The 12,591-nt window shown below is 33.0% G+C and overlaps 1 long non-coding RNA gene across 1 annotated transcript; it reads right to left on the minus strand.

Moving 5' to 3' along the window:
• Positions 1–633: 633 nt before the first annotated feature.
• On the minus strand, positions 634–3,658 carry LOC145071326 (uncharacterized). The gene is made up of 5 exons (XR_013690396.1): positions 3,240–3,658; positions 2,444–2,611; positions 2,216–2,362; positions 1,417–1,506; positions 634–816 (listed from the first exon to the last, which is right to left on the minus strand). It is a non-coding gene; the product is annotated as an uncharacterized LOC145071326 (long non-coding RNA).
• Positions 3,659–12,591: the final 8,933 nt, after the last annotated feature.

A 12,591-nucleotide genomic window follows, 5' to 3' on the forward strand; every position in this document is an offset into this window, starting at 1 on the left:
ATTAGAAGATTAGCTCATAAGTTCACAGATAGTAAAAACATGGAAAACAAACACTACAAGAAAATTTCGATTTAGCTACGAAAAAATTCCGTAGCTAAAAGCTAAAATTTTGTAGCTAAACCTGAATAACTACAAAAATTGCTACGGAATTTGTCAATGAGATTCCGTAGGTATATTTCTTGTAGCAAACTGTTTAGCTACAAAATTATAGTTCCATAGCATTTTTGCTACGACATTTATTACGTAGCAATTTAATTACACTATACTTCTGTAACAATTTCGTAACAATGAAGTGCGTAGATAATTCCGTAGCCATTTGTTCCGTAACAAATTCCGTAGCCGTTTGTTTCGTAGCAAATTTCGTAACCATTTGTTCCGTAACAATTTCCGTAGCCGTTTGTTCCGTAGCAAATTCCGTAACCATTTGTTCCGTAACAAATTTCATAGCCATTTGTTCCGTAGCAAATTCCGTAGCTAATTTTTCAGTAACAAATTTCATAGCTATTTGTGATGTTTCAAATTTCATAGCCAATTGTTCCATAGCAAAAATAGGTTCCAAAGCAAATTCATAACGATAAAAATATTCAAGAAAATCCAATTTCCATTTATAATATTAATTGAAATATATAAAAATGCAATAAAATATAATTTTAATAGTTACATAGATTTTTATAGATATATTACATAACTGAAAATCCTTTTACATAGTTCCCTAATCATCAAACCTAAATATTCATTACAAATATTATCACAGTTCAAATTGGAACCACCACAAACACACAAACAACCACAAATGCTCAACAAAAATGGCACAACCTGCAAAATCAAATTTATAAACAACTTTATTAACATTAAAATCTCTTGTATGAAATCCCATTATATCTCTAGTTTTTGACCAACTAGAGATTTAACATCTGGAAATAAACAAAAAATAGAAAAAACAATCCAACTCTTCTATTTGATACACTATTGCCATATACACAAGACACAAAATGAATCACCTTTTGAGCACCATCAAATCTAACGTTAGCATGTTGCCAACAGGATTTGAAATTAAGTTAAAACAAAATCACAATACAATGATCCTAGACAACTAGATATTAACTTGTTTTTATAAAACAAAACTTGATTGTCTATTATAAAAGGTAATCTAATAATTAAAGATTCAGATGTTTAAGTTTTTGTGTGCTTTCGTATCTGCAATATAATCACAGATGATTGTAAAAAAACCAAATTTGCATAATGAAATTTTGTAATGGTAGTGGCAGGAGTTGTTTATGATCTTATTATTTATATTGCTACCTATTTCCAAGAAACCAATATAACAAAAATTATTAAATTGAATATTATAGTTGGACTTTGTTTTCTTTAATTTTTACCATCAGCTGATGGGATTGTGTGGTAACGAGTGATTACCTGTTAAGCTTTATAGAGATTTTTCTAGCTCCCAACAAGCCATGACTACATCCATTGCATGGACACGAACAAGAATATAAAATAGTGTGCCTACACATGGAAAAAATGAACGGTTGAATATATGAAAAAAAACAATAAAAGATGAGATCAAAGATTCTTGAAATGAAGTTATAAACAAAAGATTTTGAAAAGGTAAGTGAACTATGCATTTACTCTATTCTTAGTGGCAAAGGCTTTGGAATAAGAGTATCATGATTAATTACCCTTGCCATTTGGGGGCCAATTTGGCCCGTAAAGTAAAGAAAAAAGTCTCAGGACATGTGTAATGTTAATCCTTAAAGCAACTTAACCGTTTTAAGTTTTACCCCTCGTAAACTTTACCCTTTCAGAAGAACTAATTATTATATCTTGTGAGATAATAACTATTCAAGAGGAAACATGTAAAGCATATTTCAATGGTTTGAATGATCCATTTATCGCATCATACAAGCTACAATGTCTTATATAAAGATAATACCAACACATCAAAATGAACATAAAGCATGATGGAACATGAAATCATAATGATTTATGGATGATTAAGAGACTTCAAGATTGAAATTATATGTGAAAAAAATCCAGATCTGAAGTGTAATTGTTTAAAGATGATTAAAGCCCAAGTTGTGTCATAGTGTTTAATGGAACATCCGTAATAGAAGTAGATCATAATGGAAACAGATTATGAAAACACTGTCAGAACTTTATTATTATTAATTGTATTGGAATATAATTCAAAGTAAATAAGAAACAAGTTTTTTACCTTTGGGGTTCTTCCAATCAGTCTCTGATATATGAAGGGAAGATTTCTAACAATCACAATCTGCCACTTTCCAATAAATCGTCCTCATTAAATATATGTCCATGAGCTTCCTATGTTGCAAGGGTAGTTTCGTCCCAAAATACAGACCTATATGTAAGTGTGATATCATTAGAATTAATTACCCATAAACTAATTCAAATTATGCATATTAATATGCAGAGTACATACCTTTTCAAGTGAGGCATTTGACATCCCAATCGGGTGATAAAGATCATCCCACCACCAAATGTGAGAGTAGGAACGATACTTTTTCATGGTTTTATGAAAGTTTTGTCTTCATTTGATGTTGTTAATCCATATGTTGAAGTTCTTCAAGAGGTAGAATCTTTAAGCAACCTGATACCATATACAAAAGTTTATCATAAAGTGAATAGAAATGTCCTTCCAATCTATTGCAAAGCTGAATAAAAAGAAGGCATACTAAATCCTAATTACAATTTATTCCCAAACCCTAACTCTATTCTTTCATTGCTAATTAATCATAGCTAGTAATAGTATGCCATATCATTATATTCATATCATCTTTTCTAGCTTGTCAATACTGTTCTTCTTCTTTTTTTTTTTTTTTTTTTTTTTTTAAATTAATTCATGCGTTGAATTTTGCCCATCATATTCATACTATCAATTTAAAAATGATATAATCCAGATTCATGGAGTTTGGGAGAGGCATATATGTTCATATTCATCTTAATGCTCTATTTAGAATAACATTACCACCATTAACTTTGAGGTCGTAATTTAGTAAACATGAACTAAAGAGTTTCACAATTTAATCATTGATTTTTACCATGGATTGTTCATATCACTAATCTAGAAAAAATTCTAGCCTTTTACCAATCCAGCCAAAGCGATAAACAACTTGTAGTCATTAAATCAATCAAACTTTGCTCAAGGAACAAGACCTACGCGCATATAATCATAATAAATGCAATTCAAACGCTAGAAGATATTATGAGTGACTTACATGGAGCATCTAGATGATTTAATCTCCCTTCGATTTCTTAGCCAGGATACCACTACATTAGGTTTTTTTTTCATGAATACCAAGTCTCGATTTGATCGTACTCGATCTCCAGCCAAATTCCAAAGCCTCGAAAAGAAGAAGTAGCATTGTCGCATCAATAAGCAAAACCGACCATCATCGTGTTAGATGCTAACTCACTTTCCCTCAGAACTCCAACTTTCTTGCTTTCTTCGTGGATCTTAACGCCGAATCGGGAAGGTCATGCACCGAATCAGTACATTGTTGTTGAACAATTATGCCTAATTACACCGCCGGAGATCTGTGTAATGTCGGTAGTAGTCGACGGCATCAGAACTTCGTTGAAACTATGGGTGATTTTATTCTAGCCATCTAACTTGGGGAACTATGAACAGATTTGGATCGAACAAAAAGGAAAACATGCACTTATACCCCTTGTACTTTTGAAATTCGCCAAGCCTATCCCTATTAAAAATAATATTATAACAAAATAATGATAATAAGAATAAATAAAAAACTTATAAAAATACGTAAAGAGATTTATTAATCATAATTAAATTATAATTAAAAATCACAACACGATTAAAATCAATAATATATTTTTGTTGGTAAAATATTATTCTGTTTTTTACTATGGAAGCATATTCCGTAACTAGTTGACTACGGAATATTCCGTAGCCACATAGCTACGGATTCAAATTTTGTAGCTATTTTCCAAATTCAAAAACAACTTAGATACACAAATAACAACAATTAACATTTCCGTTACAAGTTCCGTTGTAAATTAGCTATAAATTTTTAGTGTGTAGCAAATTTTTGTCACAAAATAGCTACAAATTTCTATTGTGTAGCCAACTAGTTACGGATTTTTATTTTATAACCGATTTTTATAGCCAACTAACTATGAAAATGGATTATGTAACAAGCTTCATAGTAAACTACCTACAACCAACAACCCTGTAGTATATTACGTAGTAAAATAGCTACAAATTTTAATTTTGTAGCAATAATTCGAGATTTAGCTACGGAAATGCAACTCTGTAGCCATTTCCGTAGAAAAATAGCTACGGTCATCCATTCTGTAGCGTATTCCGTATTAAAATATCTACAGATTTTGATTGCGTAGTAACTTTTTGTAGTTATTTTTAATTTAGCTACGGAATGTAACTCCGTAGCCATTTCCATAGCAAAATAACTATGAAAAGCCATTTTGTAGCACATTCCGTAATAGAATAGCAACAAATTTTGATTTTGTAGCAACTTTCCGTAGCTATTTAGGATTTTTCTTGTAGTGCAGTTTTTGTGTATGAGTAGGAATCTTTTAGACTTAATATGAATAGGGTATGACATTTCTTTGTATTTAATTAAGAACCAAGTTTTTTTCAGCAATTAGTACTTAGGCTCCAAGTATATTATCCTCTGTTTCCAGTTTATTGTCCCCTGTTCTTCCCTCTTCATCTTTGTTTCAAGTTCATCTGTTTCTTTGCCTTGGTGCACAAGGTGCAGGGGAGTAAATCTGCCCATGTCATTATATTACTGGTATTGAATCAGCCCTTTTGAGGCAAGTCTTTCTCAACCTAATTGCAGCTTTTCTTTTGTTTTATAAAAGGTTTCGTTCCAAAAAAAGGACCGGGTGTTTTCTAGTGAGGACTAAATAGATTAATAAGATGGGACAGAATAAATGAGGTATACATGAAAGCAGGATCACAAAATTACTCCTCAAAAGAACCAGAAGATTAAATACTGTGTCAAGTGTGGATGTGTCTACTCCTATTTCCAATAATTTAGATGCAGTAAAGGGAAAAGCAATTTATCAGCTTATCATTTGTTGATATAGAAATAACAGGCTTGGTGTAGGTGAAATGGCCCCATTAGCTGGAATTGGGGTTACACCACCTGCAACAACAAATGACAAAACTTATTATCATTCCTTTTTTTTCTTTTCACATCTATGGATATGCTTACTATCATGACCTGAGAAAGAAAAGAAAATTAGATACTACAGAGAATCAAATGGGCCTTAAGAATAAGATCCTCCTACCTTGGACATAGAAGGGCAATATGACTGGATTACAATTTTCAACCACATAAAGATCTGTTAAATGTTCTTTTAGAAAGTAATCATAAAGGAAGCACCACTTGGATTTACCATCAACAAATGATGGAAAATTTCAAATTTGAGGCCTCGGCATTACATCGAGCACCTGGTGGACAGAATTTGCAAGCCAGTTTTATAGGACTCAAAATCACAAAAAATAATAATAATAGAAATACAAAAAATAAGGAAAGAACGGATCCAATGGCACATACATTGGCTACTTTATCCTTCATGTAAATATGGTTTTTCGAATTCTGCCATTGTTATCAGATCTTGAAACTTTTCTACAATAGAAAAATCATTTGTTAAAAATAAACTGAAACAACTATGAAATAAAATAAATCAGAGACTGTCATACCTTCTTGACAGATTTTTGCACACACTATTGCACTGCTCATATATTTATCAAGCCCAAGAAACATATCTACACGTAAATATAGAATCAGGAGTTGTTTCAGTTCTAACACAAACTCGACCTCAATTTGATGTATGGTCATCCTTCCACCTGAAAAGTAAGAAAAAAATAGATACATTGTAATTTATTCACTACAAATTTGCCACAAAACATACCTGATGTGGTGGAAATGAGGTTCCCATCTGCAAAAAAAAAAACATATTTATATAAAGAGAACAAGCCCAGATTTCACACATTGTCTATAACTATCGATTTTAACATATAGTGTCCTGGAGTTGTAGCTAACATCCATGCTACCAATTACCAAAGTAGAGCAAATTCCCATTTAACGTCAGGCATGTTGCTCTGTAATAACCTTCGTTCCCCTCTACCTTTATCCCGAAATCAAAGATGGCTTACCATCATATGGAAAATTTAGTATCAGTTTTGAAATCTTGATTCTGTGTTTCAAGGTATTTCTCAATTCCCTTGATTATTTGTTCTCATTTTTTTCTAATGCATAGACAATGCATGCTAACTGTTTGTGGAAATGCCCAAGTGAAACTAATCTGGGATTTTGCGTTTTTGCTATGCGTTAAGGTTTTCATATGTATGAACTGCATATCAATGAAGCATGATATTACTTAAATTCCATTTTTTTTATCTTCATGGAGTTATCTTATGTTTGGAACATCCTTGCTTTATTGGTACTCTTCGTGTTTCTCTCTCTCCAATTTTGACCAGATTGGAAGTTTTCACAGGAGTTCCTCAAGGGTGAATATTTTGCACACAAACTTTTCTTTTTTCTAAATATGAAGTACTTTTTTAGTTAATCATGTTGGGGATATATAGTAACTGACTACTTCTCACTTGATATCATTTGATGGGAAGAAAATATAAGCTGAGTTTCTGTTGCATCATGAAATTTTCAGGTAAACTATATGAAATGTTATTTTGGATATATAGTACAATGCATTCTTTTTAGGGTTAAATTGCAATAAAGAGCAATGCACTTTGACTTCATTTCTAATTTGATAATTAGACTTTATAAATCGTTTTCCAAAAATGAATCTTTGATGTAAATTTGAAAAACTTATAAAATGATGAGGTAGTTTGATGATTTTACTACCTATTTTCGAAAGTTAGGTGATTTTGGTGAACATTTTTAAAGTTTTGTGATCAGGGAGGTTTTACTTCAAGGGAAAGGATAAAAATATACTTGAGAAGTTGATTTATCTTTTGATTTCTTTTATATATTATTATAGTTTTCAATCTTTATATCTATTTAACATCTTTCCTTGTGGTCCTGTTATCTAATCTTGGTCCATGGCTGTCAAATTTAACAGCCCAAATGTTAAGTTTGGGAAAATGGCAATTATTAAACAAATGTATAAATGGGGGCAAAATCGTCATTCGATATTTTTGACATATGTTTTCCTATTGGGGGTGAGGTGTTTGCATCTTGCTACTATAGGTAAAGAATTGCATGTTAATGCTCTGATGGGTAAAAACAAAATACATCACCCCTATTATGTTAAATGCTTCAAGTAGCACTGGATTTATGATGAGTTGTTTATTAAAATTTATTATTTCAGTGGTAAAACTTGTGTGGATGCTAGGAGTCCTTGGAAGAGGGTTGTGTATAGTTAGCACTAACTATAGCTTCCCCTATTGCTTTTTAGCTTTGAAGCATTTGTCCGAAGTTGACCTAAAATACCTTTATGAAGCAACATATATCTGCACAGTGATATTTATTCTAATGTTTTTGTCTTTACTAATTTAATGGATTTTTTCAATTTCAAGCTTGAAGTGTAGCGTTTGGTCTAAATTATTGTGCCAAGGAGAGCTTATTATGGACACCTGCCACAAAAAGTATGTATCCTGCACATATCATATTAAATTCTATTTTTTGGCATATAATTTTGTTTGGTAGTGAGTAAGTTGTAAATTTATATACTTCTTCCAGCCTGACTAAGGTTCAATCATATATAACTTTTTTAGTTTAAAGTAATATTTTTTTAATAAAAAAAGTCATTAAATTCCAAAGAACTTTTAATAAAAGTAATATAATTTTTGTTGTTTTAGAAAACTAAAATGGTATTTTTTTAATAAAAACTCTCTCTCTCTCTCTCTCTCTCTCTCTCTCTCTCTCTCTCTCTCTCTCTCTCTCTCTCTCTCTCTCTCTCTCTCTCTCTCTCTCTCACGTATACCACACGTAGAACATACACAACCCACAAACTCCTGGCTACCGAGAAGCACATTATATATCATCACCATGGCTACCATGGCCACCATCGTCGACCTCCACTGGCCACTATGCTAAATAGGCAATGGGTGGTGCTTCGTGTTGGTAGCTTTGAGTCATTATATCCTTAGTAGAAGCATAAACCCCTAGAATACTCATGATTTTACCATTCTAGCATTGCACTTTGAATTTCTCTTTTAAACAATATACTTTGGGTAGTGGTTTGAAATTCAAGGTGACAGTTGGACTCAATACATTGTATCCACTATTAAGTCATTGGTTTCCAACTTTGGGGGTCGTTTAATGATGTATTAGGAGGCTAAGAACCAAATTAACCCAAGAAGACAAAGTTGGAAAATTATATATTTTGCTCGTTTCTGCCATATTTTGCAAAAGTTATAGAAAGATCAGGGAATATTGGAATTGAGCTAGCCAGTTCCCAACGTTCAGGTTTTTAGTCTAGCAGTTGATGATTTTTTCCTTGACCGGTTGATGAATCTAACTAGGGTGAAAATTGTCATTTTCACTTATTGGTTCGAATATAGTTGCATTGATATATGCTGTTTTGTAAAATTCATAGTAAATCATAGAAAAATAAGTAGGCTTAGTGTAATATATCCATTTATAGGTATAGAGCTGAAATTTCTGAATATGTAATAACATTCTTGATTGATTGGGTTTAAGGGGAGAAAAATTGGTCTTGAACAGTTTTTGGGGTTAAAAACTGGAATTTGAACTAGGACTAACTAGTTTAAATGATAGGCTATTGTTTCTTATTAATACTCTAAAACACTTATATAAGGAAAAAGTAAGTGCCTTGAGTCCATTGGAGTTTTGGTTGTTGCTCGTTGTGATCCATATTATATTCGACGTGAGTTTCTTACTACACTATACAAATGTGTATGTTCTTTTCTTATAATATGTATGGTTATAGTATGCATGGTTTGGTATTAGAGAGTGTAGAGTCTAATATGTAAATTCTATTTACTTGTTCAGTCGGGATTGCTTTGTACTAGATGACTACTTGTGTGGCATGTCTGGATTACTTTGTACGGGATGATTACTTATATTGTATGACTGGATTGCTTTCTATCGGAAGACTACCTATGTGGTATGTCTGGACTGCCTTGTACCAGATAACTACCTGTGTGGTATGTCTGGATTGCTTTATACCGAATGACTACCTATGTGGTATGTCTAGATTGCCATGTACGGGATGACTACATGTGGTATGATTGGCTTTCGAATTATGTGTGTATATATATATATATATATATATATATATATATATATATATATATATATATATATATATATATATATATATATGGGTTAGGTTCATGTGAATGACCTAATTTTATGAGACCGTGAGACGCAATACTAGCCACTCATTTAGTAGATAAAAAAAATATTTAAATGCAAAATAATTGAAAATTTTCGAATTTTTTTTTCAAATATTATTTTCGGAATTTATAGTTTCCAAAAAAAATAAAAAAATACCAAAAAAAAACAATAAAAAAATACATTTTTTACATATTCTAGTAGAATATTAGAATATTCTACATATCTGACAAATCTAGTAGAATATTCTAACATTCTAAAAATCACGTTTGAATATTTACAGTGTAATATTCTATTAGAATAATTCACGTATTTAAAAAAAAAAACTATAATTTTGTTTTATTTTTTTTTATTAATTTTATTTTTTTAGATAATTAAAGTTCCAAAAATAATAATTAAAAAAAAATTTGGATTTTTCATTTTATTTTGCATTTTAAAATTATTTTTAGATTTGATCTCACAGTCTTTCAAAATTAGGATGGTCTCAAATGAACCTGAACCTATATATATATATATATATATATATATATATATATATATGTGTGTGTGTGTGTGTGTGTGTGTGTGTGTTTGTGTGTGTAATAGGTCTAAAGTATGTATATTGATGTATGATGTTCTGTTGGAATTCCTTAAGCTTCATTCTTAGGTACTGTTAAAGGGAAATGCAAGGTTTGACAGTACATGCAGACAAAATTTGATATTTTATCTCAAATGTGAGTTCAGTAACTTAATTTCGATGTGTAAAACTTATGGTTTGGGAGATATTGTTGAATTCTATTAATGTAAATGTTTTTAATTAAATTTAATGGTTTGTGTACCCTATTTTTTTTTAATAAATGGATTTTTAAAAGTTTAAATTTATTGAAATCTTTGGGACGTTTCAAGTTGGTATCACATCACAACTTGAGTGAATTAGACACAATTTGGTGTGTTTAAACTCAAGTTTGTTGCTCGGAAATGTTTTCTTAAAAATTTTTGAAAATAAAAGGGACAATTTTGGAGACAAGGATCGAGGACGCAATGTGTACAGTTAGCCGAGGTGGAAGGAAAAGGTTAAATGTTTGAAGTGGTTTATTGCTTTCTAGGACATAAGGTGTATGTATGCTAGATAGTCTGATACTTTTCATGTTGTGTCAGATGTTGTGTCAGATGTCTGTTATATACTATTTGGAATTTATGCTAGTACTGATAGGTTGTTAAGTTAATGCCTTGGGTTGTATGTCATAAGAACTATATAGACTTAGAATGCATGATTTAGCCCAGCGTGAAACTCTCGTTTGAGTCCAACCATTCTGATGCGAGATTTATTATTCGAATGACTATGTAGTTTTACATTGTATATGAATATGCATTCACGAAACGACATGTCAGGACTGGTGGAGACTCCATGTGAAATTGTAACATCCCAAAATACGACCCAAAATTTTTGTTTAAATAGTAATAAAAATCATATACTGATTGTCATATCATAAAAACCATACGTCAAATATCTCAACTCATAATAAAATGTCATGAAACAACTGTATCAAATCAAACTACGAATCAAAACAAACTCCTAGGAATAAGACTGAAGTTGTGGTGTGTGCAATGCCATCATCCCGAGCTCTTCCCCTTACTTGCGGAAGTACCTGAAACCAAAACTGAAACTGTAAGCACGAGGCTTAGTGAGCTCCCCCAAATGACCACATACCATACAATAACATATAAGCACGTACTGGGCCTTGCCCACTGCATCGGACCGAAGCCCGGAAACTGCATCGGACCGTAGTCCGGAACTGACTGGGACCTTGTCCCCTGCATCGGACCGGTGTCCGGAACTAACTGCATCGGACCGAAGTCCGGAACTGACTGCATCGGACCAAAGTCCGGAACTAAATGATCATAGCATAGCATAACACATATCTACTAGCATAACACATATCATTTAGCATAAACACATATACTGCATACTGCATCGGACCGTAGCCCGGAACACATATCACATAATACTGTCTGAGTCACGAAGACATCAAACATACTGACTACTACATCAAACCAAAGTCCGGAAACTACTACTAACTAAAAGAGCCGGTATTGTGGCCTTAGACCCGTTCCTACTGGAAGGAAAACTCACCTCGTAGCCTAGCTGCTGAAAGGATTGCTCCGGAATTTGTCTGTTGCGGTTCCGGTTTCACCCCGGCTACAATATCCATGAGCACCATCAATCAAATACTGATAATAATAATAATACTGAGGGTAAAATGACTCTCCTACCCCTGGTCCAAGTCAACCTAACTGTCAAAGTCAACATTCAGTTGACCTGACTCGTTGAGTTGGGTCGCCAACTCATCGAGTCCTTACTCTTACTTTCTTGATTCCTCTCGCTGCTACTCGTCGAGTTTTGGCACAAACTCGGCGAGTTCCTCTTCGCTACTAACACTCCAACAATCTGCATCCGACTCGCCGAGTTGTATGAACAACTCGTCGAGTTCTCCTTCATCAGATGATAATTCTAGCTGTGACTCGCCGAGTTGTATGAACAACTCGTCGAGTCTGTTCTTGAAGTATGAAGATGGCCTTGGACTCGCCGAGTTCTTCCACGAATGAGTCTAACCCTCTAGCTCACCGAGTCCACCTCTCACTCATTGGTTCCACTCGGCATAACTCGAAAAAGGAAACACAGGGAACTCGCGACTCGACTCGCCGAGTCAGAAGAATGATTCGCCGAGTCATATGCATGCAAACATTATATACTCGATTCTACTTGAAACCAGTCCATACCATTAATAGATCTGGGTTCCTGGGACTTGATTTACACGTAAAGTTTCCAACTTTACGTGTAAATAACATCAAATGAAGGTTTTAAGGTTCAAAGCACACTATAATAGTAGATCTAGAGCTTTCATGCAAAATGGATCCCTTAAGGTGATAGATCTAAGCTTCTGGAGTTCAAATCTAGCTAGATCCGAAGGCTAATCAACTCCATGAGTCCTCTATGCTACTATTAAGCCAAGAAATGGTTCAAGAATGGCTTCAAAAAGGATATTTAAGCATAGAAACAGAAAAGGGCCAATATATACCTTACTTTCTTCTAAAATTCCTCAAGGATCTAGGATCTCCTTCTCCTCTTCTCGATCTACCTTCCTTTATTTCTCAAAATCTTCAAAGAACACACCAAAAACACACAAAATGTAAAGAGGGCTCTAGATTTTCGAGAATGATGCTCAGAGGGGTGATGGGGGCTGACTTGAGGCCCCAAAAGTTGTTTAAATAGGGT

Source organism: Lactuca serriola, chromosome 8 (assembly GCF_051521515.1).
Source record: "Lactuca serriola cultivar US96UC23 chromosome 8, Lser_US96UC23_V15, whole genome shotgun sequence".
Classification (NCBI taxonomy): Eukaryota; Viridiplantae; Streptophyta; class Magnoliopsida; order Asterales; family Asteraceae; genus Lactuca; species Lactuca serriola.